Source organism: Crocodylus porosus, unplaced genomic scaffold, assembly GCF_001723895.1.
Source record: "Crocodylus porosus isolate Cpor-Errol unplaced genomic scaffold, CroPor_comp1, whole genome shotgun sequence".
Lineage (NCBI taxonomy): Eukaryota > Metazoa > Chordata > Crocodylia > Crocodylidae > Crocodylus > Crocodylus porosus.
The window spans coordinates 22401253-22427239 of record NW_017728915.1 but is presented as its reverse complement, the minus strand read 5'-3'; the positions used below and the strand labels follow the sequence as shown (position 1 = coordinate 22427239).

At 43.3% G+C, this 25987-nt stretch overlaps 2 long non-coding RNA genes across 2 annotated transcripts in view; one reads left to right on the top strand and one right to left on the bottom strand.

The window, feature by feature from the left end:
• Positions 1-7673, bottom strand: part of LOC109310580 — a 13972-nt gene extending 6299 nt beyond the window's left edge. The window contains exons 1-2 of the long non-coding RNA XR_002101261.1: positions 6482-7673; positions 5176-5253 (exon numbers count right to left, since the gene is read on the bottom strand). This is a non-coding gene — a long non-coding RNA (uncharacterized LOC109310580). The remainder of the gene's footprint in view (positions 1-5175; positions 5254-6481) is intronic.
• A 12410-nt stretch (positions 7674-20083) lies between these two features.
• LOC109310579 overlaps positions 20084-25987 on the top strand; it is a 6905-nt gene continuing 1001 nt past the window's right edge. The window contains exon 1 of the long non-coding RNA XR_002101260.1: positions 20084-23019. This is a non-coding gene — a long non-coding RNA (uncharacterized LOC109310579). The remainder of the gene's footprint in view (positions 23020-25987) is intronic.

Sequence of the window (25987 nt, the reverse complement as noted above, 5' to 3'; positions counted from 1 at the left end):
GCAGCAGGGATTGCCCCCCACCCAGCAGCACCTGCTGAGTTGGGTTTTTTTTTTAACATGTGCTGGAAGCTGGGGTGGGCAGGGCAGGGCAGCCATTGCCAGGCTGTGGGGATGGGCCTGGCTGATTCAGAGATTTGGCAGGAGCCGAATCTCTGAATTAGATTCAGCCGAATCGAATCAGGACAGTGATTATCTCTGTCACAAAACTGAATCACTGTCCCTCGAATTGGCCAAATCCAAAGTGAATACTAGTCACTTCACACAGGCCTAGATCTCAGCATTTTTAGATTCAAAGCACCCCTTATTAGACTCAAGGCACTTCCTCAGAAAATGCCACCTCTTAACTTTCACTCTGTTTTTAACTATGAAAAAAATAATAGAACAATTCTTTGGTTGCAAAGAACTCAGAAAGACACAACTTGTCAGAATATTTTGGCACTATAGATTTCTATTTGCAATCTCTGGCTTTATCTTGTGAATCATGTTTAGGTATCTACGCACCCAACAATGCTAATATTGTGAGACACCCTGCAACATCCTTAAAAGGATCTCATGTCACCTGGTTGAGAATCACTGAACTAGATTCGATTTAGAACTCCTTTGTGTTACTGGATCACTACAAAGTGGTCAGACTGCAGGTTAGAGCTGAATAGTGTTCTTGCAGGCTGAAATTGGGGAGTGTGGGAAGAAAATACTTTAGTCTGGTTGTTATAGTCCCAAATGAACATAATCATACATTTTTGTGCAACACTTATTACAGGATTTACCAGAAAACCTGGAAATAGGTTTAAATTGCTAGAGATGTTTTAGTCTACTGGGTACATAATGTAAGTTCAATTTCCCCGTGCCGAATTATATATCTATCTCTTCAACTAAAACAGCTGTGAATAAGCCACTAGGGTGTCTCAGGTGAATAGCACTGACCGAATCTTAGGAAACTTGAACAATCTCTGCAGAAAACAAACAAACAAAACTGACTACAAATAAAATGCTGGCTCCCCAGTGGGAGCCAGTAGTTCTCCCAGCTGCACAGCCCAGCACAGAGTGGAGGCTGCTGGCACAAAGAAATGGGTGCCACCCCCACGCTTTCCCCCCACTGATTGGATGAGAGGGCTGCCTATTGTGTGGCCCTGCTGCTCTCCACCAATCAGTAGCAAGGGCTGGGGTCACATGACAGGCAGCTATCTCCACTAATCAGTAGTGTGGGCCAGGCCAATCAGAGGTGTGGGACTACCCAACATAAAAAGCCCATTAAAATAGCAGCCTGCCCTGTGGTCTGCCTGCAAAATTGCCTGACCTCCACCTTGATTTGAGCCTACTTATAAGCCAGTAAGTACCTACTGGGGTCATAAGGAAGAACAAGTTTATACATGCAACAACAAGCTAATATAAAATTCAGTTTACATCTGAAATATGTGTAATCCAGTTCTTCAGTCATAGAATCATAGAAAATTAGGTTTGAAGGGACATCAGGAGGTCATCTAGTCCAAACACCCCTGCTCAACCCAGGACCATCCCCACCTAGGTCATCCCACCCAAGACTTTGACTAGCCAGGTCTTAAAACCTTCCAAAGATGGAGCTTCCACCACCTCTCTGGGTAACCTGTTCCAGTATTTTACTACCCTTCTAGTGAGAGAGTATTTCCTAATATCTAACATAAACTTCCCTTGCTGCAACTTGATAGCGTTGCTCCTTGTTCTGTCATCTGCCACCACTGAGAACAATCCAGCTCCGTCCACTTTTGAACCCCACTTCAGGTAGTTGAAGGCTTCTATTAAATCCCCGCCTCAGTCTTCTCTTTCTCTAGACTAAAAACCAGTTCCTTCAGTCTTTCCTCATAAGTCATGTTTCCCAGCCCCCTCCCCATTTTTGTTTCTCTTCACTGGACTCTCTCCAATTTGTTCACATCCTTTCTGTAGTGGGGGGATCCGAAACTGAACACAGTGCACCAGATATAGCTTCACCAGTGCCGACTGGTCTGTAATTCCCTGGATCCTCCTTTTTCTCTTTCTTAAATATGGGTACTGTTTGCCCTTTTCCAAACATCCAGAACCTCTCTTGATCACCATCTGTTTTCAAAGATAACGGCCAGTGGCTCTGCAGTCACATCAGCCAACTCCCTCAGCCCCTTTGGGTGCATCCTGTCCAGCCCCATGGACTTGTACATGCCCAGCTTTTCTGTACCCATCCATGACAGTGCTCCCGTCATGCAAGTTCCCACCAAGTCTCTGTTATTCCAGTCTTGTCATAGTTTGGTGATTGTGCGAGGACTTCCAATTCTTCCTGCTTGTTTCCCAGGCTCTGTGCATTCATATATAGTAAAATTCACATTATCTGGCACTTAGCAAGCCAGTATGCTCTATTAACCGGCATGCTGGCTTGTAGGTAAAATCAAAACAGGAAGTGCCCACCATGGCACTTCTGATTTCGCCGAACCCCTATGGCCTGGGGCAAAGCAGCCTGTTCTGCTAACCCTCAGAAGTGAGAGGAGCAGCAATGCAGTGGGAGGGGCGGTGGCACACCAGACGTGGCAGGAGAGGCGGCCTCTCAGGTAACTGGCATATTTTGTAATCCAGCACTCCCGATTCCCCATGGGTGTCGGATAAGAAAGTTTTTACTGTATGAGGTTCCGCGCACCCTCAGATATGAAACACATGGGGAGATATGAATAAATAACACCCCCAGTATTACACCCTAATCAATAAAAGCTATTAAATTTATATCAATATTCAGAACAATCTCATTGCTTTTTTACTTCTTTTGAACACATGAGTCAAACATGAGAAGAATCCTTAGGTTTACTAAGACTTACTCTTTTTTTCTTTCCCATTTATAGTCTTATATTTGTCCAATTGCTTAACATAACTATATAAGGGCACCCTGTCTAATGATAATTTCTGCTGCCTTGTCTAACCTGCATACTTAAAAGAACCAACATATGATTGAGGACAGGGACAAAACCACCCCTACTCATTTCATCTCTATAATGTACAATATAGGCCAAATCTTGGTCTTACCATTGAAGTTAATGTCAAAACTCCCATTGATTTCAACAGAACCAGAATTTGACCACCTACTTTGAAAATGAAGTGATATGTTGTAAAATTTATGTTTACATTAGATCATATGGAAGACCCTGGAGAGGCTGCAGGTGGTGAAGATTTAAATTTAGGCCTGAAAAAATATAAGCTCAAACTTGGCTAAAGAAAACAGTAAATAATGGATCTGGTTGTACTTGGAAGTAGTTCTGCTAAGTGCAATTGAATTGGCTGTTTATGTTTGCAAAAGAAAACAAGGTCCTGAGTAGAGCTGGGTGAAAAGGAAACTTTTCTTTTGAAGGGTAAGAAATGTTTGGAATCCATTATTCATGCAGCCCTGGGAGTAAAATAGGAAGAGTAAACTATGTAAAATTTATCCTGGTAGGTCATATCCAACCCCAGCTAATGTTTATGGCAGTGTCTCTTTTGTCTTTAAGGGAAGCTGTTTCCAGGTAAATATCACCACCACAGAAATGCTAACTCAGTTGTGTTTTTTCACTACTAAAGAGGGACATCAGAAATGACAAAAGCTTACAGAACACTTCTCCCAATTATAAAGTTGGTCTCACCCTACCTCACAAATCTTGATTCTAATTACTCAACCCTCCACTTGTCATATAAGTATACTTGCTGGAGATGATTGAGTTGGAGATTCTTCAAAATTTCTGTTTCAAATTATCTTGTCACCAATACAAAAAAGGCTGAGCTATTTCATGAAATGTTGGGCATTGATTTGAAAAAAGAGTGCTTATCATTTTTTTAAGATATTGCCAGGAGTAACAGAAAAATGTTCATTAACAAGTTGTTATTCTGGGTTCTGAATACATTTTTAAGACAGAAGAAAAAAAATCTGACTCAATGCTTAAAGGACCTCTGCAAGGCTATTTGACCCCAGCAGTCTTTCCTGCCCAGAGCAGAGGGGTGGACCAGATGATCTCACAAGATCCCTTCTAGCCCTAAACTTCTGTGAATCTGTAAACTATCTTGACATTGATAGGTATAGTCAGGACCTTGTGTTCCCTGAGACTGTCACTGTACAATTTGCTGAAGAATTCACCCTGTCTGAAAAATGCTCCAAACTTATTAAAAAGTGTGTTTTTAAAGATGTGTTTCTAGACCTCCTGGCTGCAAAAATAAGATGAAGCAAGTGTAAGCAGCTGCACTGATGTCTGCCTGAGTCTGCAGAAGTCTGCAACAATAGCTCTGACAGGTATGAACTCTAAAACCTACAGATGACAATCTGCGGTTTATTGAAAACTCAAAATGTATCATAGCATAAAACCAATTGATTTTTATATAAAATATAAAACCTTATAGATTGTTCTATTATTTTTCATATTGCACCTAATAAAAACCTCCATGTAATAAATTATTACAAAATTGCCACAAATGTAGAGATTTTCAACCAAATTGCTATAGAGTTTAGGTGGGCTGATCCTCAGCTGACATTAATGGTCTTTGATGAAAGCATGACAATTTATACCAGCTGAGGAACTGCCCTATACAGACAACTGCTGCAGAGTAAATCAGGCCTGGCAGTATATAGCTCCCAAATAGAATCAGGGCCACATTATGGTGTACACTTTACATTCACTGTGTAAAAGGTAGCCTATGATTTCCCCTTGTTCCCTACTGCTCCAAATCCTACAATTAACTTAGTAGTAGGTCTTCTCTCTGAACACTTTTTTAAAATTCTCTTTCTACTCTGCTTTTGTTTCTTTGAGGTTTCAGGGAAAAGTTTGTTCTTTATTGTTGTTCTTCTTCCACTAATTTCCTTTCATCTAGCATCAACTAAATCTACATAACATCCACTTTCATGCTGCTTACTCAACACTAAAACAGTTTTAAAGTGAAATAAATCTAATTTCTTTTCTGTATAGGAGCTAAAGACTGTTATGAAAACTATTCTCCCTGATCATGCAAAAAAGAAAATGAATGGCAACACAGAGCAGGACTACTCTGAACTCACAGAGACAAAGGTACTGTTTTTTTTAAGGAGAAAAAAAAATCACACTTTTAATATTCAGAACTTGGATGTCTCTGCATAGGAAATGTTAAGCTGCTTTTCCCTTCTTGCTCCTCCGTTTGCCATTCTGATTGTTGGATATATAAATTAAGGTTCAGGACTCTACTTACAAATCAGTTTTCTTGTCAGTCAGCACCGGTAGCCCAACTGGGGAATAGTTCACAGGAAAAGGAGACGAGGAACTTCTCCTGTAAAGAAATTTAAATCAAAGCAAAACTTCTCTGTAAGAAAAATAGGGGGTGGAACTGCATGGTTTCACTAATGACTTTGCAAACATTTAGTCAAAAATAACCTAGAAACCTGGTTGCACTTTATTTAATATTCAGATAAGGACCATTCACCCGCTGTTAAGCTACAACATCTACAATCATTCTTTGAATACTGATAATTATATGAAACAGACTCCCCTAGAGGCTGGTAGTCTAGTCTGGATTCACCTGGAATACAAAGATGAATAATATAGCATATTACATGCATACAAGTAGTTGCAATTTATAGAAATGTCCATTTATGCTCCTGAAAGAAGATGTATATTTCCCTAGGGAAATGGTATAAGGTGATATAAACCTACATGCAGTATTGTTTGCATCCTATCTCCTAATGTACCTGTCCTTGATTAATTCATAAATAAATAAATAAAGTTGTATTTATCCAGATGAATATCTTTCCCTATAAGATCATAAAAGAGAAAATGTTAACAAAGGGATGTGTGTGGCCCACTGTAGTGAAGGGTTATTCATCACAGATACATGAAGCGAGTATTTATAAGAGGCATTTGAATGGCTTGGAGTGGATTTTTCTAAAGATTAGTAACATGATTATGAATGTGTTCTCTCGCTCTCTCTATCACCCCCTTCCCCTCCTACTACTCCCATCAGGTGCCTTGTCCTTGTTTTCCCCTCTTATTTGATGATGGCTGATAACACCTTTCCTCCACCAGGGAAGCAACTGGGAAGTTTGCTCCTTCCTCACAAGACTGAGGGTATAATTAGAACAACGCACCTGCTCAGTCCTCCAGTGACTCAGTTAGTCTACATCCATGTCAAAATCCATGCTGTGAGGGTAATTTGATCATCTCACTTAAAAAAAAATACTTTGTTTGAATAAACCTCAAGAACGAGGCTCAGTTGAGCTGTTGTTTTTTTGGGGGGGTGCAGGTTAAACTATTTATCTCTATTTTGGTAGTGCCATAGGCTTTAAGTGAGATTAGGATACTCTTGGGTGAGAAAGAGACGCAGCAAAAAGCAGGTTTAGTGTGAAAAAGCTTGCAGTCTAAATGAATAAGACAAATAAAGAGTGGGAGAAAGAGAACATACCGCCTTCGCTTTACAGGTGAGAAATCAAGGTGCTGAGCTTAAGGGGTGAGTTTTCAAAGGCATACACACATCGAATACCTGGTAACTCAACAGAACGTACCTGCCCTTTGTGCCTTTAAAAATCTCCTCCTGAGAGACTTGCTTGAGATCACATGGGAAGTCTTTGGCAGGGCCAGAAAATGAACCCAACTCTCCGGAGCCCAGGGCCTTAATTACAAGACCATCCTTCCGCCCACAAAAGAGTGAATCGTAAAAAATGAATTATTACTCCTATCAGAATTGCCTTTCCTGAATGCTGATTTTTAAGGTTTATTGATTGACAGTTTTAATAGAAATATGATTAATTTAATCTGAAAACAAGACTTCCCTCAAAGTTTACAACTGGGCCAGTTTTCTTAAACATTAAAGAATTACAGTCCCTATTTTTCTCTTTTGTCATAGACACATTTTTTACATGCCTGCTAAATACTGTGTGTGAAGAATGTCATGCATGTATACATATAAAATCATTAATAAGCAATATTGACATGAATTAAGTATAAAAGGAAAAGAGCATTGTATGATAAATTTGCAATTTCAGTTTCTGAATCCATGCTATATATCCAAGTCCAATGTACCACACTTTGTGTTTTCCGCAGATGAAAAAGGAATTATTACTAAAAACAAAAATGTTTTCATAAAGGGGAGCCTGCTTTACCGTACTAGTATTCTGATAAGATTTTTCACTAAAGCCGGAGGCAAATTGGAAAAAAAGTCCAGCTGATTTCATTTAAGATAATATAGGGAATTTCAACCTGGTTGTGTTTTTCTAGTAATAAAAGCAGATGGAAAGAAAGCTCAGATGTAAATAGATGATCTTTAAACTTTAAGAGGTTGGGGAAAATTCTCTATAAAGTCTATAATACTTTCAAGTTTTCAAAAACAAAGGGGTGTATTTAGATATCTCCTTGCCCTTTTTCTAATGATTGCATTAATTCATAAAATTTGAACTCCAGAATTTGAAGAGCAGTTGGGGATTGAATTTAACCCCCTAAATACAAGCCTGCGTATTTATTTTTGTCAGATCCCAAAGGGACAGAAGCTTGTTTTTCAGATCTGATTCAGTTGTAGACCAATATATAACAGGAAAATATTTTATCTTGTGAGATGTCAGCTATCTTCAGGCTGTGAGATTTCAGTGTCAACAAACTCAAGCCTAAACTGAGCACACAGGGGGTACATATAGACATGGGGAGGTTAGGTGGAGGTTAGACTGCATTAAAAATGGCCACCCAATCTAACTTAGTTTACCCAGGTGTGGACCTTACACTTTGATCCCTAGTGAGGTGGATCGAAGCGTGAACTGTACTGAAGTTGAGAAAGGTTAGATCAGTCTAAATATATCTGACCTGATTAAAGTTAACTACCTCAGAGGTAGTCTAACTTAGATTGGGTTTGGTGAGACTGATCTAACTGAACTTCTGTACATTTCTAAACACAGCCCCAGCTGCTAGCCCCAGCCCCGGGGCTGGGCTTTTCCTACCACAGCCCCTGGCAGCAGGCTATTTTTAGCTCCCTGATCTCTCACCCCACTCCCAGATGGACAACCTCCACCCCCCAGCCCCGAACCCACCAAACACCCACCAAACAGCCCATCCTTCCAGCTGCTCCCAGTGCCAGGAGCCAAGGAAGTAAGTCATGGTGGGGAGAGGAGCATACAAGATCAGAGGGAGTTGGTTCATTGAGGGTGGTAGTTCATCTAGGGCCTGACGGGGGGCGGGGTTAGGAATTAAAAATAGCCCCTGGTCTGAAGGAGGATAACACCCCCCCCCACAAACCCCCTGATCATCCCTAAAGCCTTGCCAATCCCTCAACCCCTTTGCAGACCCCACTTGCCCCCCCGAAGCCCTCCCAGCAGCCCCCATGCCAACTTACCTTAGATTGGGTGGCCATTTTTAACTCCATCTAATCTCCCCCTAACTTCACCTTCCTCCTAACCTTCCTTAACATCTGTACCTACCCAGGGAAAGCAAATCAAGACCTGGATCCAGTGCTGTATTTAGGCACAAGCTAAGAAAGCTGCAGCTTAGGGCCTCACATTACGAGAGGCCAGAATTGACTGCGGCCCGACAAACTGCGGCCTCACAGAGCCAGGCAGAGAGGCCACAGCTCCTCCCATAGGGCCCGTGGCAGCCGTGGTTGAGGCTTTGCCCACCCTCCTGCCCGGGGGTGGAGGTAGTTTACCTTTGTTCCGCTGGAAAATCCGGCCGTGGGGCTCCGCACAGTGGTCTGCAGTTTGCTGGGCCCTGGCATAGAAAGGTTGGGGACCCCTAGCTTATGGCTCCACCCTGTCATAATCTGGCCCTGTCTGGATCTGAAAACTGTTCACTGACCAATCCCAGTTCATCATTAGGGCAACACATATGGAACCTTTCAAAAACCTGACTGGGTTCAAGCATTGTTTTATTGGAAAAGATCAGCAGAAGCTCAAGAGTCCACACTTTGTGACCTCCCCCAAGAGCAACAGCTTCTACGTTCTGTCTGTTTACCGTTCTTTGCCCTACTCACATTCCACCCTCCTAGCGTGGGAGGTGCCAGTCACTCGGTATTTCCTGCAGGATCGTTACAGGCTGCCTGACCAGTGATTCACCTCCTACCTTCACAACGCAGCAGCAGGAGTAAAACAGCTTCTAGGTTCAGCTTGGAGGTGCAGATGCTTTGGGTTCTAATCAGGTAGCTATTGAGGTTTTTGAAAATAATGTAGTAGAGATTATGAAGTTTTTTTGCCACTGAAAAGAGCCCCAAATCTGCTACAGTATGACAGGGCTGTTCTTCCTCACTGAATCTGCTCTCCTTAGAAAACAATGTAAGGTCTTGGAGAGACAATAGACCACACACGTCTTTTTTCTCAAAGACAATGAAATAGAAGAGTATCCTAATGATTCTGAAGGCAGAAGGGAGGTCCCCAAGGTCCCAGCGGAAATGACATCAAGTGAAAGCAGCTTTGATGGTTAGTTCTGGGTCATTCAGATCTGTATAGAAACCCAAGAGAGCCTGCAGGTCCACTGCCAAGTCCTGTGAACCAGTGACTGGGTACCCTCACAAACCCATATGTATTGAACCCTCTGCTGCTCTATTTTATTCAGAGCCCTGACTCTTGACTCAAAAATATACATAAGCCTACCAATTAACATCATATGACTAGTTCAGACTACTTGTTAAAGGTCAGATAACAGGAAAATATTTCTATTTGACAGTCTAGTATTTTTCAATTGTTCCTCTGTTATACATCTAAGTAAACATTTGTTCCACTTATCATTTCTGAGTAAAAGACATGAATCACTTGACTAGTAAAACTACAACGACAGCTGTTGCTTATTAGAAACAGTCATCTTGTTCAAGGGCCTGCTACAGAAGGATTCTTAGCAAACTGCTTTTGCTTTTACTGCTTTACACTGCAATGAAAGGAAGCCTGTAGAAACTAGGACATTCTTATTTCACTTGCGGTATTTGTGAAACACATCCATGAAGTCCAAGCCACTGAGGCTGAGCTAGAAGACCATGAGGAACAAATGTATTCTCACTCTAGAATACTACAAAATGTTTAAATTAGACTCATTTCAATTTGTGCAGTTTATGTGATTCTTCATAACATAGGAGTTGCACAAAACTGCACTTGAGTGTCTCTGGAAATAAACTATGGTGTTTCAGGCCTAGTATTTTAATGGTGGATAAAATATTTATACCCATCAACATGTGTAACCCATAAATATTTTCGCTAGTCAGAGCTTCTCTGGTCCTGGGGAATAAATTAATTCTGGGTTCATACATTTTTTAGATAGCAATCACTGGTCATTACTGTGTTACCTAAGGCAGGGGTATCAAACACATGGCCTGCAACCTGGATCTTGCCCACAGAGCCGGGTAACCTGGTGCAAGAAAGACAACTGGGCAAAGAAAAAGAGAACAAGTGATGTTTATGGGGTTGCTAATAGGTAAGGACCTGCCAAATTCATGATTTTGCGGTTTTCACAGAAACAACAAATTTAGAGGTCCCCCTGAAAAAGTTCTGGTCCCCATGAGAAAGCATGTGGACCATGAAAAAGTGGGAAAACAGCAACAAGCCAGTGGGGGGAAGGGAGGAAGGCAGTTGCAACCAGAAAAGGTAGAAAGCCCTGGCATCCTGGAGCATGGAGGGAGGAAAAAGGGGGCTATCTGTCAATCTCCAGGGAGGGGAGGGACTTCTGAGCCCCGTTGGCCATTCAGAGCCAGGGAGGAGGGGAGGTGCGCTCTGTGCTTTGCAGTAAAAATGGTGCTCAAAGCCACACCGGGACCATGAAATACAGAGGCAGCCTCCATGAATTAGGTAGGTCCCTATTAATGGATATGGAGATACTTCCCTTTTAGAAAACTGGCTCAGATCCAGTTTGTCCAAAAGCTGATGTCTCTATGCTGTTTTCTTGGCCTATGTGAAATGAAAATCCCTAATCATCAGGCATTTAGCAGACCGAAGCTCCCTTAGTGTCATCCTTGAGCGGAGAAGCCAAAGAATTAGGCTGGCCATGGGGAAATCTGGGACACTGCCCCTGCTTCCCCCATGCTTGCACAAATCAGCAGTGCCTGCCTACCTGCCCTCCTGAAAGGCGCTCCACACTGCTCTGACTTTTAGCCAGACTGTGGCCCATGCCCCTGCATTTCCATTATAATTCTTAACAGCCAGCTGGGACTGGCCTCTGAAATCTGGGAGCATCCCAGCTAAACTGGGACATATAAAGAGTAAATGAGCATGGAGACTGACCTGAGCCGTTTGGAGCAGAAGCAAGGCACATTGGTGGTGTAGTGTAGAGATGCCGGCCACTCTGCAGCACCTCCCCCGTTTGGTGGGGGATTTGCATCTTCCTGCCTACTAGTTGAGCACCTTTCATGAAGACTTGGATGTTTTAAAGAACAAGCATTTAAAGACAGAGGGAGAATTATGAGCTGTAGGGTGAGGGCAAGGGAAGAGGAGAGCAAAGCAAGAAAGAACGGAGGGGAAGTATAAAATGGAAGGGCATGGCTGAAGTTGATAGCTGGAAATCTACAAAAATAAACTTAGTTGCCAGCCATTCAAGAACAGTATTAAACTGCAAGTTACTAATGGCACTACGTGGCCCTTCCTTCACCCTCCCAACAGTCACATGAACTGAGAAGCTTGTACTGATAAGTGTATTGAAATTAAAATATCTCAGCTTCAGAGTCAGATGTACAGCAAGGGCCCGATTCAAAGCCCACTGAAGTCGGTGAAAATCTGTCCACCAGAAGGGAGCAGCTCTTTGCTGCACTAGATGGATATTTGGAAGTCATTTGGTTTATGTAACATGCCTGATCCTACAAACCCTGGTTAGGCAAGTAGTCTATATTCGCCTGTCATCCTATTGAAATCAAATATACTACTATCGTAAATGATTATTTTAGAGTGGGCTTTCACGCTAGGGTCATCAGCTTCAGGATACCTGATATGACAGTCTTTCTATCATAATTTAATAAAACAGGGCACAATTCAGATCAAAGGTGCCCTGGAGTATAAATTGGATTTAAATGGTGCATAGGCCTTTTGCTGTAGCTCTGTACACTGTGAACTTCACTCCCAATGAATACTAATTTTTAGAGTACTTGTATTAGATTATAGACTCAGTTCTGTACCAGTGTGTGGAGCAGGGTGTGGCTGTGCTATGCAGTCATTCAGCTAGGCTAGGAGGTTGAAGTACATTCAGATGTATAATTCTGGCAAGCTGTGTATCTTGGTGATAAATGGGCTTTAAGCTTAATTAGCACTTAAATAGTGCATAGGCCTTGTGCTGGCAATCTACGCAGGGGTGAATTTCACTCTATACAGCTACTTTGTACTAAGAATCTACAATATAAGGCAGTGAAATGAACTGAGAAGCTCGTACTGATAATTGTATTGAAATTAAAATATCTCAGCTTCAGAGTCAGATGTACAGCAAGGGCCCGATTCAAAGCCCACTGAAGTCGGTGAAAATCTGTCCACCAATTTTTAATGAGTTTTGAATCAGGCCCCTAGTGAATAGGCATGTTCAAGCATCCCTGACACATCCTAGTCTAGGAGAATACTACACAGCACTACACATGGTACAGGAGTTGTAAAATGAATCAATTACTTGTAATCAACTACTTGGTACAACAAAGAATCGATCAGTCCATTTTCCATTCCACACATTTGCCCAAGGAAGAACTCCTAATTGTTGCAAGGGTAAATCAGCAAAGACATCACCAGGCATCCTGGTTTTCTCTGTTTAAAAATTGCAATTTTTCTGATAAAAACACAAATTCTCTGATTTAAAACTCCAAAATTTATTTTTTTCCATGACAAAAAAGCAATGCCACTATATATATAGGTATCAGTTGAACTCTGTTTTATTTATATATTTACAATTTTAAAGCCATTTGGAAACCTACCAGTGCCTCAATCACTATAAAAAAATAAATTCAAAATACTTATACATTTAGGTGTTTGATTTGGGGGTTTTTATCATGGAAAATCAGAGCACTTCCTGCCCCCTTCACTTAACAGGACGCAGATCCAGCTGCGGCTCCCCCCCCACCCCCGCCAGAGCCCTGCCCATTGCCAATGTCCCTCATTCGCCAGCCATAGCCCCCAGCCCCCCATAGCCCTGCCAGAGGCCCCCAGCTGCCAGGGCTACAAGGCCAGGACCTGGGTCTACAGCCCCCTGTACCCTGCAGCAGCACCCAAGCCCTGGCTGTTGCCTATGGGAGGTGGCAGCTGCTGCAGCAAAGTGTGGAGCCTCCTCATGAGTGGCACAGTCAGAGCGGAGCCTGTCGGTGGGGAACAGATGTGGGCTGCCTGCTGCAGGCTCCGGGCTCTCCACCCTCTGCCCTCCCCCTGGGCCTCTGCAGTCCACTGGGTGGGACGAGGCAGGGAAGCTTGTTGCTGCCACTGGGAGCTCTACACTGCCATGGTGAGGTGCCCTCTGTCCATTTGGCATCAGCAAGGGGCACAACTCTGTGCTTCCCCGACTGCTGCTGGGTGGGCAGGGGCCACTTTGCCACGGTGGCACGGAGCAACCAGCAGCAATGAGCTTCCCCACCCAGTCCTGCTCTGCCCTGCCCCACCAGGTCCTGCACACTAGGCTGTGGAAGCCACAGGGGGAAGGCAGTTGGGTGGGGAGCTCAAGCCTGCAGTGGGCAACCTGTGCCCACTCCCACACAAATCTGGGGGTACGTGCCCACCATGCCCCAGGAGTGTGTGCAGCAGCGGGGAGCCAGCCACGTGCTGCCCCCTTCACCCCCTGGATGAGCTGCCCATGGCTCCATTCTGCTCCTGGCCCTGGTCCCCAACCCCATGCGCTGCCCCAGCTGGGCAGCAACCTCAGCCCCAACCCTGTCCAACTTCCTCCCTCCCTCCCTCACTATGGAGGCCCCAATCCCACCCACCTCTGCCACCAGACTTACCTGTGGGAAGCTGCTCTCCAGGCTGCACATGGCATCCCCTGCCTGAACACCCTCCTCCCTCCCACCAGCCTGCAAGGGGAAACCTACCATTTCCCACGTTTCCCTTAAAATGAGAAAATCTGGGATTTTCTCCTTGAAATGAGAAAATCTGGGTTTTACTGCATTTTCCTGTAGTGAAAGGAAAACCCAAATCCCTGGACATCACCCTTACTAACCATATTCTTTTTATACTGCACAACAAAATGGAGCTGTGCATCTGAAAACCTGAATGAAGAATTTTCAATGATACAGCAAAATAGGAACCTGGTAAGAATGGATAATTCACTCCTTAAGCATTCACTCCTCAAAAAAGCGAGCAAACAAACAACAACAAAAAGCAACCAAACTCCTCCCCCTAAAAATATGCCTTTTCCCTGTTTAGTAGCACAGATAAGCTTGATTAGGTTACTTGGATTTTTTAACATTCAACATCTATGTATTTGAGGATATTACGTTTTTCGATCTTTTATCATATCCATTGTTTCCCAAAATGTATCTGTTAAGCATGTCTGTGAAGACCTGTCCTGGACGGTCTCATAAACAAAGTGTGTTTTGCTTAGGTGCAGCTTAGGCTTTCATTATAAAAATGTACTGAACAAAATAAACTCTTCACATGAAATGGCAAATAGTCGTCAGCTAAATTATCTTCATCTTTATTGTTAAAGCATTAATGAAATTGTACTTTCAAAATAACAAAAACCAGGATCCTTGTAGATTTATTAAACTACATTGGACATACTTAAGGTATTTGTAAAACATATTGATCTTCCTTGCATATAAGGCCATATTCAAGTGGTTACTTAAATCCCTAACTTTAACTTGCTACTAGTCCAACTGAAATTAAGTTCTGTTCACATGCTGAACATTAAGCACCTGCATAACTGCTATGCTTAATTGGCCCACAGCTCTGCTTTCAGAAGACAACAAACCTTTAAAAAGTAACTACTGTGTTTTAACATATAGATCAGCATTTCAAAATTGTGCGCTGGTTTTTTAAAGCCTGGACTCTTCATTTTCTCATTAGTGTAGTAAATTAGTCAGTAGAACTCTTTTATCCCCCACTGGATTGGTGTAGAACTATTTTATTTGATTTCCATTGGAGTGTATTTGATTTCATTGTCATATTATTGAGAAGAAGGATTACAATCCCAAATGACTTTGCTTGCAGTCTACACACTCACTCTTAAGTCTGTCAAGATGTAGATGCCTTGCTTACAGCGTCAAAAATTCATCACTTCTTGCAAGGACTTTCTTGAATCAGTTTTAAAGGATCTCTCTGTTTGGCTGCTTTTTCTGTGCTGCAGTGCTAGTGGGAAACTGGAAGATAGGTATGTATAAAATTCAAAAGGTAACATTCACAGGACACTGCTATATAGTGAGGTTGTGGTATATGGGTAGTATGATCTGTTTTTTAAAAAGTCACAAATCTGGACAAATGTATTGATATAGTGTCAATTATAATTTAACCAAAAATATGCAGTGATTATTTTCAATTGCTTTTTATGTTACGAAGAATATATATTTTTGAAATTGTAGTATTCTGTCTGCAACTAGAGACATGCCCCCTCAGGTCCTTCCCCCACAAAAAAATTACATTTCTTCATCTCCCAGATCAAAGGTACAGTAAGTCTATAGAAAACAAATTAGGAATGTGTTATTCTCAATGAAAAAAAGGTCTCAGTGAGAGTTATAATTTTATTTTTTTTTAGTGTACAGAATAACATAAATCAAAAGAAGCAATAGTCTACCTTGTGTTTTGACTACTTTGACCCTCTTCAACCCCTGCCAATTTTTATCTCATTTTTGTTTAACTTTGTACATCAGAGTTTAATTTTAAAGCTGGTGCAGGAGACAGTGATGTATAGGTTACATCAAGTATAGCTTAAATTACCCTCTCCCTAGTGATTTGAAGTTGAGGGGAGGGTCTTACTCCAGCAGCAGGGCGGGAAAGAGAAATGGTCAGAACTTGCCCTTTGAACCTGACCACCCTCAGCTACAGAAACATTTATGCCAGAACATCATTTATTGATTTTATTATATTTTAAGATCTCTTAAAACTGTTGGTGAAGTTTGCCATATATTAATTTTTGACACATGCATATAAAAACAGAAATATGGGTTAAACAGAAACTATAAATATAGACAATACTGTCCAATAAACTTACAACCCTTCACTTATAGGTTTCCATTTTGGCTGATCATTCCTAGCAGCCTGTCTTTGAAAATAAATATTAGCTCTTTGATAAGCCTAACCAATCTGAAGATTACAGTTGCATTTGAGGATTAAAGTTTTGCTTATTTGATTTTTTTTCTGTTGCAGCAATAGGAGATAAATATTAATAAAATATTAAGGTCCAGTCCTGCTGGACAGAGCAGTCTCCTTGAAACCGTTGAGACCCTTTGAACAATTCACATGAGCTTTGGCCATTATTCTCAGCACCTAGTGCTGTGTTGTCTCAGTCCACTAAGAACAAGTCTCCCGTGAAATGTTACATGTACCCAGCAATCTTATGAACCCACTGCTGCCACAGAAAACTTACACTGATGGGTAGCTCTGAAAACTCTCCATCCAATTATATACCACAGAGCTATGTATGTGTTTTTATGTAGTAGAATAAAAACCACAGGAAGAGCTCTACAACAGACCACAAAATGGGTTTGGCACCTGTGTCTCTTAGGAGTCTAAGTTTCAGAGTTCTGTTATCACATGACCCACTGACCCAGGGATAGGAAAGCTGACCTTGTCTTACACACAGAAGTCTATTGCTATGACTCCCCTGAGAGCACAAACCAGCTGCAAACTGCTGCAATGATTAACCCTTATGTGTTGTAGATGTAACATCAAGTCATGGTAATAAAGCTTTCACTGCATAACAGATCTCTTGCTTTGTAAATTGTTGCTCTTATCAGCTGCACTCTAGGATGTTATCCCTTTTCTGTGAAGCATGACTGCTGCGTTGTTCACTGGAAAGGCTACCAGATCTATAAAGCCTGTGATATTTATTCAATTGCTTGAGAGGATAATATATAGAATATACTCTGTTTAAAATAAAAACCAGTACATCTTTCTGTTATCTCTTCCCCTATGTGTCAGAAAAATAAAATAAAGCAGTTTTGTGTATAAAACAGAGCGTATTAATTAATGCGGTATATAGAAATAATACAGTGTATTTGAATTTAGGAATATTTGCTATATAGAAATATAGTATTGTTCTTCCCAGTCCAGGACCTTGTGTCTGGCAGTAACTTATACTTAATGCTTCATTAAAATGGAAGCTCTTTAAGCCTTCAGAGCACTTGGACAATTATGCCAGGAAGTAGAATCCCTTCCAGGCATTGTGACAGTCAGTTTAAACCCTGACATATAAGGTGTGATTACCCTCTATTTTAGGATGCATAACTTCAAACTCTAGATCTGATCCCTCATTCCCCATGCACTCAGATGTATCCTGAAGTCGATGGCAGAGTTGAAAGTGCAATGAAAGCAAGATCAGACCCATTATTATTTGTTATAGTCAGGACTAGTTAAGTCATAGGCATGATAGTTCTGTACATAAACTGCATCTGGGAGACATGATGAAACTTAGCTTTCTTTACCTGGATTTCCTTCACCAAAACAAAATTTCTTATCTGCCCTGGACATGGAACAAAAAAAAAAAAGAAAAGAAAAAGTGACCTCGATGCAACTGATGTCTGCTTGAATCTGGAAAGAGCCTGAAAAAATGCCTCAGAGAGATGTGAAGTACCCAGTGAGTGCATCTACATGTTCATTAATGCACAGTAGTTACTGCACATTTAGTTTAGTAATTCTTTAATAAAATACTAACTGAATGCACAGTAACTACATTTACTGTGCAGTAATGCCGGCACATGGTTTTTTTGTGATGCTCACTGCACAGTAGCCTAATAACACTGTACAGTAAGTTATTAGCATGGTTTTTGAACGGTACACAGTAGGACGGTGTGAAGCTTCAGTCGCTGATTCGATTTGGCGGAGATTTGGCCCAATTTGGTGGCCAAATCTCTGAATCTGAATTGAATCAGGAGACCTGTTAATTTCTCCTAATCAAATCAGAACCCTCCGAATCGATTCGGAGAGATTTGGAAAGATTTGACAAGTCGGCCATAGACACAGCTTTAAATGTTTTTTTCTACATACCTCAAGGTACCAGAAGGCTCATGAATGCTGCGATGGTGGAGCACATGAAGCGTCCCACAAGAGTGTAGGGAGATCCCCAGTGAGCTCGGCAGCAGACCTGGAAGTGAACCAGAAGCACTTCTTGGTTCACGTCTGGGTCCGCCAGGGAACGAACCCCACCCCCCCCCCGGCTCAGCAACTGATGCCTTCTGGGTCTAGGGAGGCACGTGGGGTCCCCCCACAGCTGATCGCTGAGCTGGGAGGGGTGCAAGGAGTCCCCTGGTGCACTTCCCAGTGGACCTGGAAGTGGACTGAAAGTGCTTCTGGACCCCCGGTCCACTTCCAGGTTCACTGCTGAGCATGTGGGGGGGGTAGGCCCACGCTCCTGTGGGAAGCTCCATCTGCCCCAACATTGCAGCATTCACACGCCACACCTGGTACCTCAAGGTATGTAGAAAAAGGATTTAAAGCTGTGTCTATTCTCCGAACCAGCATTGAATCTTCAGATTTGGATTCAGTTGAATCAAATTAGGGACAGTGATCCGAATCAACTAATTGAATCACTGTTCCTGATTCAGGCTAAATTCAAATCTGAATTGAATAGGGCCTATTTTGCACACCCCTACTGCACAGTGTAATTAGGTCACTGCGCAGTAAGCATCTCATGTAGATGCGCCTTGTATGTCAAAATGGGTGTTAGCTCTGAGACGGTCTGTTCTAGAGGTCCTGGTGACACCATCACGGTAGAGGAGTCAGCATAGCACAAGGAAAAGAGTACAAATGGGCTTGTCTCACACATACAAGAAGATGTATTCCACTTACTAATATGCTAGGGATCCTTGCTTTAATTCCTTCCTTCCTGTAGGAAATGGGAAGCTCCAAGGTGGGACTTAGCAGTGGCTATGCTTCTAAGGTAGGAGATCTCACAGAAGTCTAAATGGAAAAAGGGCATTGGTTCCCTGGGTCATATAATTCATCTATAGCCCCAAATTGCTTTAATCCAGTCCTGGTCATGATTTTAACCACATCCATTTCTGCATTCAGCCACATCAGTGTTCACTTTATAACAAAAACATCTGGATAGGTATTTTTCTGGTGAGTTAAGTTAAAATACTTATTGATTGCCAAAGCCAATCAGCTTCTCCTTCTAGCAGGCATTATTCTATGTTGAATTATCTATTATTGGAACCCAGAGGGCTGAATTTATCCAGGGTGTAACTCCGTTGACTTCAAATTCATTGTTGGTATAAGTGGGTACAACTCCACCAGCTAGTGGAGATAACACCAGATTTATTTTGGCTCCAGGGCTTAAAAGGTACCAATTTTGGCTCTGGATTTAAGTTATCTGAACAAGCTTCTACAAAACGTAAGACCACCATGACTGTTTTTTTTAAACTTCCAGATAAACAGAATTAAAAACATTAAAAAAAAAAAATCAACATTCCCCTTTAGCATAAACAGTAGGGAAAGTAAATTAGATAAAAAAACAACAAACCTTGCTGTAACAGTGTTGTTATTAAGTTAGTGAAGTTCAGGTTCTCTGAAAATGTGAATCCTTAATATTTGCATAAAAGTTACACATACCACAGGGGAAATCTGCAATAGAAACCAAAGGTCAGGAGGGTGGAGAAGGACATGCTTCAAGTATTACTGTTGTTTGTTTCTTTATAAATGACAACTGGGACAAAGAAGTATGCCGGAAGAAGAGCAGAGTAGTTGTGGTGGTTGTGAAACCGAGATGCAGGATTCCTTTGTTCCCCAGAAGATTGTGCTAGTCCCAAATCTCTAGTTGGGGGCAGCAAAGCACTTGGGCTTGTGCTTTTCTTCACACTTCACAACCTATTTGAGGTGGAGAGGGTGTTGCATTAGGAGCCCTGCCTCTGGTGGAGTAGCACTAACCACTGGCAGTGTCCACATGAGCGTGGACATTTGTTTCTCTGGGGACAAGTAACAGTGATTCGTTCACCTTGTGCTGCTGCTACTTGTCCCCAGGGAACACCTGTGCCACGTGCACTCTGGCACACAGCAGGTTACCCCCCGTGGGGTAGGGGAGGCTGAGGCCAGCAACTGTGTTGGTCCCAACAGCCTTACCTGGGGTCTCCAGGGAGCTGCAGCCATGGCATTCCTGCAGCTGGGAGCCTGGCTGGCAATGGGAGCATGGCTATGGCTGGCCAGGGCAGCGTGCTCTGCCACCATGTGTGCTGCCCACTTTTTTTTGGCATGGGCTTTTTTTGACCTCAGGATCCTCCCTGGGTCAAAAACCCACCCTGTGCTGCAAGGTAGCAGGCACGCCCTGAACTGCATGAGTAATGTCTAGACACGGCCATGGAGTGGAAAAGTTAGGCCCGCTAGACTGGCAAAATCAGTTCCAAAATGATCAACATGCATGTTGATGCCTTTAGTATAGACAATATTTTCCCAGAGGAACTGTATGTTCCCCTCCATCCCAGGAGTCTGTGGAAGCCCCTCTGTGTCAACACCAAGCAGCTAGAAAATACAATACGAGGCCTGGGCAGGAAAGGTGGGAATTAGCTGCTCTATCAACGTGTGCCCCCACAAGCTAGGGAGTAGAACTAGCTATGAAAATTAGTGATGTTCTGGCACTATCTTCCCTTCCATTTTCCCTGAAAGGCAAATGTGCCTATTGTAGCACAGGTCTTGGGAAGCCAGGAAAGAGGATTGTGGGGCTGTGTGGAGAGTTAGGAACTCCAGAGGGATGGTTGATTTTCCTACAGAACCAGTTTTCGAAACTGCAAATAGTAAAGACTGTTTCTTATGTTTCTTTTGTAAGTCCTCTCCCCCGTCACCCTCCAAATTTCTCTCTCTTTCCTCCCACGTTATCATATCCAGGAACTCATCACCTTTAGTGCCCAGAGGGGAGAATGCTGCAACAATTTGGTGAAATAATCTTGCCTAACTTCTCTTTTCTTCTCCTGGAGGTTTTCTGTGGGAGGGGAGCACTTAGGCCATTAACTCCCATTAATATCTAAGCTCTACTATTAATGGGAGTTGCATACAAAAAGGAAGGAGACTGACCTTTAAGTTCATTAAATAAAGCAAATTTTAAAAATAACTTAGTTAAAAAACATTATAGTGATGAAAATACAAGAACAACTGCATAGACATTAGTAACAGTGATAAAAACAAACTAGCAAATTATTGCTGAGGAAGATTTACCTCACTGGAATATTTGAGCCTCCATACTGATATATGCAATGCAGGGTTATCTTTATATGGCTCCTCTTTCAAAATATATTCTCCTTATAAGAGAGCCTCTTTTTAACTCCCACTGGAGACCTTCTTATAAATGAGGAACTGGTTCTCAAGGGACTGGCCTGGCTACAAAAGCATGTTATTAAAAAAAAAATAGCAGAATACTAAGCAATATAATTAGCTCATTTCTTTAGTTTTTTTATCTTTAAAAAATGTATAGCCAAATTTTAATTAAACTTATTCTCTGGATGTTTGAATTGTATGAAACTAAGAAAATCTCTCCTATTTTAGAGGGATTAATTGTATCAATTTAGGGCTCTCATTCTGATAGGAGATAGGCAGACAGGTATCACCACTTTTCTTGCAAAAGCAACCACTGTGCCTCATATAAGATGCATGGTAATATGCACCCACCTATCTTAGGTCAGAATCTGCACCTTAGAGGTGCATTCTCATTTCCATGTGTAGGAATTTACACATGTAACTCCAATTGATGCTAATCTTCTTGCATGGGAATGAGCATAAGCCCTTCATTTCAAAACTAGCTAAAGAGACAGATTCAAAATATTATTATTAGTAGTAATAAATGTTAATTTACAGGTGCCTGTGCTTGAAAACCTCTTGGTACCTTGACAGAAAGTAATTTAAAATATAATTACAATTTTTTTTAAAGCAATATGACTACAGGAAAGTCAGGGCCTGATTCTTAAGCGACAGCATTTCCTAGTCATTTCCAGTGAGAGTCTTCTCTTGACTCTCAGTGTTCATAGTTAAGTCATTCAGTCTGTCTTTGCCTCCACTCCCCCATCTCCCCCTTTGCAAAGTGTTTTAAGATTTTTTTTAAGCAACACAAGTGCAAAGTGTAATTCCTTTAGTATTTTTATATTACTCATGTACATAGGACTAAAGATTCAGCTGTTTTAATGTATTCCTGCTCTGCCTAAGAGCTCTTAAAATGGAGGGAGGTGAAACTGTTTGGTTTATTCTTTTCAAAGCTTGGCAACTGTCATTTCCTGCATATAGCCCCAAACATCTGAAGCTGGTGAAATTAAATAAAGTGTGAGCATCCTTTGGTCTACAGGTTTCTGCCTTTAAAATAATTCCTCATGGTAACCTTAACAATAGTATATAAAAAAAAATCCCCATAAAAGAATCTGGAGTTCGGATGGAACTCTGCCTGATATCTGAACAATTATGGAGCAGATGCATCCACTCCGAACAAAGTGACCTTTTCATCAAGTTACAAAACATTAAAGGTTAAAGAATGTTTGAAAGGAAGTTAATACTTTTAAAACATTAGAAAAATTGCCATTCTTTCAAGACCGGACCAAAATCTGTGGGAAACTATAAGAGGATATTTAGGAATATAGCATTCATCATTTAAAGCAACACTTTTTATGCAGGAATACAAAATATTTTGCATTATCTGGTTTAAATCAAAACTAGGAATGAACTTTCCTTTAAGGATGAAATGAGATTTGATGGGAATAAATACCCAATGAAAGGAACCTGCTGTAAAGCTGGTTAATTGCAAGTTTTAAGTCACATTTCTTTCTCTCTAGTGTGTACAGATGACATGAGTACAAAGAGAGCAAATCAATGATCGTGTCAGATTTTCTTAGTTTCCCCGTTACATCTGACCTGGATGGTGCAAACTCTAGTCACTAGTAACAGAGAAAATAGGTCTATCAGTCCTGCTTTATCACTACGCTTCACCTTAATGAGCACAAACAAAAACCTTACAGAAATGGTCTGCTCAAAGTTCTGGGGATGTTGCTCTTATCCTTAAACCGGCCGTGTAAGAGAAGTAGCAAATGCCAATTTATAACGCTTCCAAAGGCATTGTGGTAAGAAATCTGGTGTGCTAAATCCAGATATAATAACTGGAGCTGGTAGATAAACAATTTATTGCCATGCCCGTGTGTTACCTGTGTTTATAATGGTGCATGGAATCCCCAAATGAGGCCACCACCCTCTGGGCTGGACACTGCAAACACAGTGAAAGGCAGTCACCCTCCTACAGAGCTGACAGGTATTGCTAAGAGGTGAAACAGAGACACAGAGGGCATGTCCCCATGAGTGGGAATGTGTGTTTGCCTGGGGACAAACACCGGCAGCACAATGTGTGCCACTACTACTTGTCCTCAGGGAACACCTGTGCCACATGCACCCTGGCACTTGGCACATTACCCTGGGTGGGGTAGGGGAGGCTGAGGCCAGTAACTGGAGACCTCCGGGAGCTTCAGCTTTGGCAATCCTGCAGCAAGGAGCCCAGCCGGCAGCTGGAGCAGGGCTCTGCCTGGCCAGGTTCCAATTTTGCGTGGTGTGCGCTGCCACCATGTGTGCCACCCTGGTGCTTTTAGGCATGAGTTTTGCAACACAGCATACCACACGTCCATGCTCATCTGGCTGGTGAGATCTGTGGTAGAGCCAAGAGTAGAACCCAGGGGTGCATCCAGACGAGCGTGGATGTGCCACAGGCTCATCTGCAGTGCCACATACCAGACACGCTAAGTTCCCTGCAGCTAAACCCACACTTAAAAAAAGTGGGGTGGTACATGTAGTGGCAATACGCACCACCAAAAACCAGAGCCTGGCCAACCAGAGTCACACTCCAGCTACCGGCCAGGCTCTCCTTTGCAGAAGCACCATGGCTGCAGTTCCCAGAGACTCCCAAGACCCAGCCTCCCCTACCCCACCCGGGGCAATGTGCTGTGCACCAGAGTGTGTGTGGCACGGGCATTCTCCAGGGACAAATAGCGGCACAAAGTGCACCGCTAGCACTTGTCCCCGGGGAAACGCACTTCTGCACTCACGGAAGCACACACCAAGTGTGCTTTGTCCTGTTCCTGTGCCCTAGCCAAGTGGTCATTGTCATGGTCTGTGAAGTTGGACCTGTGGCAGCACTTCCCAGGCAGCTGCACACAACCTGAGGGCCCAGTGCTGTCACACAGTGGTTCAACCGGTGCCTGAGGCTCAGCCTCGTCTGCTCTGGGGTGACTCCTTGCACTGGAGTGCCTCTTCCCTGAAGCAGCTGAGACTTGTCCCAAGCATGAGGTGAAAACGGAGCAAGAGCAAGGCTCTTGCACAGCTATGACCACCTCAACGGGCTTGGAGGAAAGGTGCCTGGGGCTGGGCTTGTGCTAGGTGCCTCCACCTGGCACCTCAGAGCTAGGTCTGGCTCTCGCTGTACACTGCTGATGGGTGGCAGGGCAGTGCGCCCGCTTGCCCTGTACCTAGTGCAGTCTCCTCCTGTTTCCTAGGCCCTGACGTGGCAAAACTCCAAGCAAAGCCGCTGAGTGGGAGTTTGGCTGCGTGAGGAACACAGGATTCTGCCCTCTCAGCCTCTCGGGGATGGCTACTGCTTTCTCTGAAATTCTTCCCTGGTCAGGCAGGAGTGTATTTTGCAGGGCCTCTGCTGGGTAAAGTGAGAAGTTTGCAAGACAGGGAAGAAGAAACAATGAGAAAGAGGAGAGAAAATGCCATTTCCTTTCCTCCCTTCCCTGTAGTCAAGGCAAAGCCTAGGCCCCCTTCCTGCACTGCTCCCCATGAGCTAAATTAAAACTGCAAAGAGGCAAGAGGCTGTATGTTGTAGAAGCAAAGTTTATGCAGGGAAACCTGCCCATGTCACAGCCCTTCTGCACTCTGCTTCTCCAGTGCCCAGGTCTAGCTGGCAAGGTTTCTCCCTGAAGAAGGTATGCAGCATGCATGTGTGAAGCTTTCCCTTACTATGCACAACTGAAAAGGTGCAACATGCCCTGGTTTGGATCCAATGTCTTCTATAGATAACTTGCCTCTTTCAGGTGGATGCCTAAAGGATAATGCTATGTTATTAAAGTATTCCTGCAGGTAGCTGGCAGAGCAGTCTAGGTTGCGGGGATCCTTTTAAAGCAGGCCCTGTTTTGCAGTTTTGTGCCTATGCGTAAAATGCAGCTGCAAAGAGCCACTTCCTTCTCAGGACCAAAGGCTAGGACTGAATGAACTCATCAAGCAAGAAGAGAGTGTCAGCAGCCCCTCAGGCCTGGAGGGCTGATTGCCAGGGGGGCATGGGCAATGAGAGCATTTAGTCATTGCTTTGTGCGATCACGTTCGCATCGCATTATGTCATGCAGAATTACACAGCAAAACAGGGATTTGCCTGGGTGCTTTGACTCTGGAGGTGTCCGCTGAGACTACTAAGGGCTGCTCTTAGAAGGAATTAGGGTGGAGGGGTCCTGGGAGGCAGGCACCGCTTCTCCTCCTTTTCTCTAGACTCTCTCCTTCCCTTCTCTTTCAAAGACCCTTGTGGCTATTGCCCTCCAGCTTCGATGGCCAGGAGCCGAGCTTGTTTGCGGATTCAGAGCCTGCCCAGTTTTACTCAGGCATTTCAGAAGAGGGTTGCACCCCCTCCCCCACGCCGGTGCAGAAAACGGAGTTCCTAGAGGACAGCCCAACCTGCCAGCCCGGAGCTCCTGCAGCCGCAGAAAGGCCCTGTGACTGGCAGGGTGCAGCTTGCAGGGGTGAAGGAGGCTGAAAGTGGGCGGCTAATTCTCTCTCTCTCTCACTAACACACGCGCACGCCCTCAGCAAGGCTGTGTCCATGTGCATGCTTGCGCAGACATGTACACACGTCCAGAGTCAAGCAGGTTGCGTGTCCCCCCCGCCCCGGAGCCAGCGAGGTGGCTCTGGAGGCGTGAGGGGCTGCGGCTGCCGCTCGGGAGCTGCGCTGTGGTTGTCGGATGCGCACAGGCCACGAGGGGAGGCGACGCGGCGCTGACCGGCCGG